General features: G+C 42.3%; 1 non-coding gene across 1 annotated transcript; it reads right to left on the bottom strand.

The window, feature by feature from the left end:
• Positions 1–526: 526 nt before the first annotated feature.
• LOC130983901 (small nucleolar RNA R71) lies at positions 527–634 on the bottom strand. The gene has a single exon (XR_009087870.1). It is a non-coding gene; the product is annotated as a small nucleolar RNA R71 (small nucleolar RNA).
• Between the last annotated feature and the right edge of the window lie 6056 nt (positions 635–6690).

Genomic DNA, 6690 nt, shown 5'->3' with positions numbered 1-6690 from the left:
GGACAAAGGCATTCTTGTTGAAGCTGATCCTGAACCTGAAAGGACTTTGAAGAGAAAGCTAAGAGAAGCCAAAGCACAACTCTCTTTAGAGGACCTGACCGAATTCTTCAAGGAAGAAAACATGGCAGCAGAAAACAACAACAATGCAAACAATGCAAGGAAGGTGCTGGGTGACTTTACTGCACCTACTCCTGATTTTTATGGGAGAAGCATCTCTATCCCTGCCATTGGAGCAAACAACTTTGAGCTTAAGCCTCAATTAGTTTCTCTAATGCAACAGAATTGCAAGTTCCATGGACTTCCAATGGAAGATCCTCATCAGTTTTTAGCTGAATTCTTGCAAATCTGTGACACAGTCAAGACTAATGGGGTTGACCCTGAAGTCTATAGACTGATGCTATTCCCTTTTGCTGTAAGAGACAGAGCTAGAATATGGTTGGATTCTCAACCTAAAGAAAGCCTGGACTCTTGGGAAAAGCTAGTCAATGCCTTCTTGGCAAAATTCTTTCCACCACAAAGATGGAGTAAGCTTAGAGTGGAAGTCCAAACCTTTGGACAGAAGGATGGAGAATCCCTCTATGAAGCTTGGGAAAGATACAAACAATTAATCAGAAGATGTCCCTCAGACATGCTTTCTGAATGGAGCATCATAGGTATTTTCTATGATGGTCTCTCTGAACTATCCAAGATATCCTTGGATAGCTCTGCAGGAGGATCTCTTCATCTGAAGAAGACGCCTACTGAAGCTCAAGAACTGATTGAAATGGTTGCAAATAACCAATTCATGTACACCTCTGAAAGAAATCCTGTGAACAATGGGACTAGTCAGAAGAAAGGAGTTCTTGATATTGACACTCTGAATGCCATTTTGGCCCAGAATAAAATATTGACTCAACAAGTCAATTTGATTTCTCAAAGTCTGTCTGGAATGCAAAATGCACCAAACAGTACTAAGGAAGCTTCATCTGAGGAAGAAGCTTATGATCCTGAGAACCCTTCCATGGAAGAGGTAAATTACCTAGGAGAACCCTATGGTAACACCTATAATTCTTCATGGAGAAATCACCCAAATCTTTCATGGAAGAATCACGAGAGACCTCAACAAGGTTTCAATAACAATGGTGGAAGAAACAGGTTTAACAATGGCAAGCCTTTTCCATCATCTTCTCAGCAACAGACAGAGAGCTCTAAGCAGAATAATTCTGACTTAGCAACCATGGTCTCTGATCTGATCAAAACCACTCAAAGTTTCATGACTGAAACTAGATCTTCCATTAGGAATTTGGAAGGACAAGTGGGTCAGCTGAGCAAGAAAATTACTGATGTTCCTCCAAGCACTCTCCCAAGTAACACTGAAGAAAATCCAAAAGGAGAGTGCAAAGCCATAACATGGCCGAATTCTGGGAGGAAGAAGAGGCAGTGAACGCCACTGAGGAAGGCCTCACTGGACGTCCACTGGCCTCTAATGAGTTCCCCAATGAGGAACCTTGGGAATCTGAGGCTCAGACTGAGACCATAGAGATTCCCTTGGACTTGCTACTGCCTTTCATGAGCTCTGATGAGTATTCTTCCTCTGAAGAGGATGAGTATGTCACTGAAGAGCAAGTTGCTAAATACCTTGGAGCAATCATGAAGCTAAATGACAAGTTATTTGGAAATGAGACTTGGGAAGATGAACCTCCCTTGCTCACCAAAGAACTGGATGACCTGTCTAGGCAGAAACTGCCTCAAAGAGGCAGGATCCTGGGAAGTTTTCTATACCTTGTACCATAGGCACCATGACCTTCAAGAAGGCCTTGTGTGACTTAGGGTCAAGTGTAAACCTCATGCCCCTCTCTGTAATGGAGAAATTAGGGATCTTTGAGGTGCAAGCTGCAAAAATCTCACTAGAAATGGCAGACAACTCAAGAAAACAAGCCCATGGACTTGTAGAGGATGTTCTGGTTAAGGTTGAAAACCATTACATTCCTACTGATTTCATAGTCCTAGAGACTGGGAAGTGCATGGATGAATCCATCATCCTTGGCAGACCATTCCTAGCCACAGCAAAGGCTGTGATTGATGTTGATAGAGGAGAGTTGATCATTCAAGTGAATGAAGAATCCATGGTGTTTAAGGCCCAAGGATATCCCTCTATCATCATGGAGAAGAAGCATGAAGAGCTTCTCTCAAAACAGAGCCAAGCAGAGCCCCCACAGTCAAACTCTAAGTTTGGTGTTGGGAGGCCACAACCAAAATCTAAGTTTGGTGTTGAAACCCCACATTCAAACTCTAAGTTTGGTGTTGGGAGGTTTCAACAAGGTTCTGAGTATTTCTGAGGCTCCATGGGAGTCCTCTGTCAAGCTAATGACACTAAAGAAGCGCTTGTTGGGAGGCAACCCAATGTTTTATAATTAATTATTTTCTTTTGTTATTTTATCTTTTTTGTAGGTTGATGATCATAAGAAGTCACAAAAACAATGAAAAAAGCAAAAACAAAATGAAAAACAGGAAGAAAAACAGCACACCCTGGAGGAAGATGCTGCTGGCGTTCAAACGCCAGTCAGCCTAGCAGTTGGGCGTTTAACGCCCAGTCTGGCACCTTTCTGGGCGTTTAACGCCAGAAAAGGGCACCAGACTGGCGTTAAACGCCAGTAAAGGGCAAGAACCTGGCGTTAAACGCCAGGAATGGGCACCAGCCCGGCGTTTAACGCCAGAAATGCCTCAAAACGTGGTTTTGAGCAACATATGGTGCAGGGATGACTTTTCCTTGACACTACAGGATCTGTGGACCCCACAGGACCCTACCATCACTCTCTCTCTTCTTCCCCCATTCACCAATCACCTCAACACCTTTTCCCCAAAAACCCCTCACCTATCAAATCCCATCTTTCTCTTCACCACTCACACCCATCCTTCATAAAACCCCAACAACCTCACCCTTCAAATTCAAACCACTTTCCCTCCCAAACCCACCCTCAAATGGCCGAACCCTCATCCCCCTCTTTCCTATATATAACCCTCTTTACCCCTTCATTTTCACACAACCTAAACACCATTTCTCCCCCTTTGGCCGAACACACTACCCTCCCCCTCTTCCTCATTTCTTCTTCTTCTACTCCCTTCTTTCTTCTTTTGCTCGAGGACGAGCAAACATTTTAAGTTTGGTGTGGTAAAAGCGTTGCTTTTTCGTTTTTCCATAACCATTATGGCACCAAAGGCCGGAGAAACCTCTAAAAAAAGGAAAGGGAAAGCAAAAGCTTCCACCTCCGAGTCATGGGAGATGGATAGATTCCTCTCAAAGGTGCATCAAGACCACTTCTATGAAGTTGTGGCCTTGAAGAAGGTGATCCCCGAAGTCCCCTTTTTACTCAAAAGGGTGAATATCCGGAGATCCGCCATGAGATCCAAAGAAGAGGTTGGGAAGTTCTCACCAACCCCATTCAACAAGTTGGAATCTTGATGGTTCAAGAGTTCTATGCCAATGCATGGATCACAAAGAACCATGACCAAAGTGTGAACCCGAATCCAAAGAATTATCTTACTATGGTTCGGGGAAATACTTGGATTTTAGTCCGGAGAGTGTGAGGTGGCGTTCAACTTGCCTATGATGCAAGGAGATGAGCACCCTTTCACTAGAAGGGTCAACTTTGATCAAAGGTTGGACCAAGTCCTCACAGTCATATGTGAAGAGGGCGCACAATGGAAGCAAGATTCAAGAGGAAAGCCGGTCCAATTGAGAAGGCATGACCTCAAGCCCGTGGCTAGAGGATGGTTAGAGTTCATACAACGCTCAATCATTCCCACTAGCAACCGGTCCGAAGTTACCATAGACCGGGCCATTATGATCCATAGTATCATGATTGGAGAGGAAATAGAGGTTCATGAGGTTATAGCTCAAGAACTCTATAAAGTGGCAGACAAGACCTCCACTGTGGCAAGGTTAGCCTTTCCTCACCTCATTTGTCACCTCTGTTATTCAGTTGGAGTTGACATAGAGGGTGACATCTCCATTGATGAGGACAAGCCCATCACCAAGAAAAGGATGGAATACACAAGAGACCCCTCTCATCAAGAAATCCCTGAGATTCCTCAAGGGATGAACTTTCCTCCACAAAACTATTGGGAGCAACTAAACACCTCCCTAGGAGAATTAAGTTCCAACATGGGACAACTAAGGGTGGAGCACCAAGAACACTCCATCATCCTTCATGAGATTAGAGAAGATCAAAGAATCATGAGGGAGGAGCAACAAAGACAAGGAAGAGACATTGAGGAGCTCAAGCACTCCATAGGACCTTCAAAAGCAAGGAAGAGCCGCCATCACTGAGGTGGACCCATTCCTTGATTTCCTTGTTATTTATTCTTCTGTTTTTCGAATTTTATGCTTTATGTTATCCATGTTTGTGTCTTATGATCATTAGTGTCTTAGTGTCTATGCCTTAAAGTTATGAATGTCCTATGAATCCATCACCTTTCTTGAATAAAAATGTGCTTAATTGAAAAAGAAAGAATTGCATGAATTTTGAATTTTATAATAGTTTAATTATTTTGATGTGGTGGCAATATTTTTGTTCTCTGAATGTATGTGTAAACAGTGCATATGTATCTTGAATTTGTGGTTCATGAATGTTGGCTCTTGAAAGAATGATGAAAAAGGAGACATGTTACTGAGGATCTGAAAAATCAATAAAATGATTCTTGAAGCAAGAAAAAAGCTATTCAAAAAAAAAAAAAAAAAAAAAACCGAAAAAAAAAATCGAAAAAAAAAAAAAGAAAGAAAAGAAAGAAAAAGAAAAGAAATAAAGTTGTGATCCAAGGCAAATAAGAGTGTGCTTAAGAACCCTGGACACCTCTAATTGGGGACTTTAGCAAAGCTGAGTCACAATCTGAAAAGGTTCACCCAATTATGTGTCTGTGGCATGTATGTATCCGGTGGTAATACTGGAAGACAGAGTGCTTTGGGCCACAGCCAAGACTCAATAAATAGCTATGTTCAAGAATCATCATACTTTACTAGGAGAATCATTAACACTATCTGGACTCTGAGTTCCTAAAGAAGCCAACCATTCTGAATTTCAAGGGATAGATTGAGATGCCAAAACTGTTCAGAGACAGAAGGTTAAAAGCCCCGCTCATCTAATTAATACTGATCTTCACAGATGTTTTTGGAATTCATTGCATATTCTCTTCTTTTGATCTTATTGATTTTCAGTTGCTTGAGGACAAGCAACAATTTAAGTTTGGTGTTGTGATGAGCGGATAATTTGTATACTTTTTGGCATTGTTTTTAGTATGTTTTTGATATCTTTTAGTTAGATTTTAGTACATTTTTATTAGTTTTTATTTAAAATTCACTTTTCTGGACTTTACTATGAGTTTGTGTGTTTTTCTGTGATTTCAGGTATTTTCTGGCTGAAATTGAGGGACCTGAGCAAAAATCTGATTCAGAGACCAAAAAGGACTGCAGATGCTGTTGGATTCTGACCTCCCTGCACTCGAAGTGGATTTTCTGGAGCTACAGAAGCCCAATTGGCGCGCTCTCAACGGCGTTGGAAAGTAGACATCCAGGGCTTTCCAGCAATATATAATAGTCCATACTTTGTCCAAGATTTGATGGCCCAAACCCGCGAAGCAATCCGGCCTCAGGAATTCCAGCGTTAAACGCCGGAACAGGAATAAAAGTTGGAGTTAAACGCCCAAACTGGCATGGGAGCTGGCGTTTAACTCCAGAAAAGGTCTCTACACGAATTTCCTTGATTGCTCAGCCCAAGCACACACCAAGTGGGCCCGGAAGTGGATTTTTATGTCATTTACTCATCTATGTACTAGTTTTCTATAAGTAGGACCTTTTACTATTGTATTAAGGAGCTTTTAGAGAGACTTTGGTAGCTATCTTCACTTTTATGCTATCTTAGATCTTTGGGAGGCTGGCCATTCGGCCATGCCTAGACCTTATGCTTATGTATTTTCAACGGTGGAGTTTCTACACACCATAGATTAAGGGTGTGAAGCTCTGCTGTACCTCGAGTATTAATGCAATTACTATTGTTCTTCTATTCAACTCCGCTTGTTCTTTATCTAAGATATCACTCGTTCTTCAACCTATGAACAAGGTGACTGACAACCATTCTTGTTCTACAAGCATTCGAGGCTTTAGTGAATATCTCTTGGATTCCTGATTGCACGATGCATGGTTGATCGCCTGACAACCGAGTGCTCGCCTGACAAACGAGCCAGCCATTCCGTGAGATCAGAGTCTTCGTGGTATAGGCAGGACCTGATGGCAGCATTCAAGAGAATCCGGAAGGTCTAACCTTGTCTGTGGTGTTCTGAGTAGGATTCAATGACTGAATGACTGTGACGTGCTTCAAACCCTGAGGGCGGGGGCGTTAGTGATAACGCAAAAGAATCACTGGATTCTATTCCGCGCCTGATTGAGAACCGACAGATGAATTCCGCTATGCCGTGACAGGACATATGCAATCGCTTTCACTGAGAGGATGGGAGGTAGCTGCTGACAACAGTGAGACCCTACACGAGCTTGCCATGGAAAGGAGTAAGAAGGATTGGATGAAGGCTGTAGGAAAGCAGAGAGACGGAAGGGAAGGCATCTTCATACACTTGTCTGAAGCTCTTACACCAATGATATACATAAGTATCACTATCTTTATCTTTTATGTTATTTTCGTTCATCATCATCATATACAT

Source organism: Arachis stenosperma, chromosome 5 (assembly GCF_014773155.1).
Source record: "Arachis stenosperma cultivar V10309 chromosome 5, arast.V10309.gnm1.PFL2, whole genome shotgun sequence".
Lineage (NCBI taxonomy): Eukaryota > Viridiplantae > Streptophyta > Magnoliopsida > Fabales > Fabaceae > Arachis > Arachis stenosperma.
The sequence above is the reverse complement of the archived record's forward strand: the minus strand, read 5'-3'. Positions and strand labels throughout refer to the sequence as shown.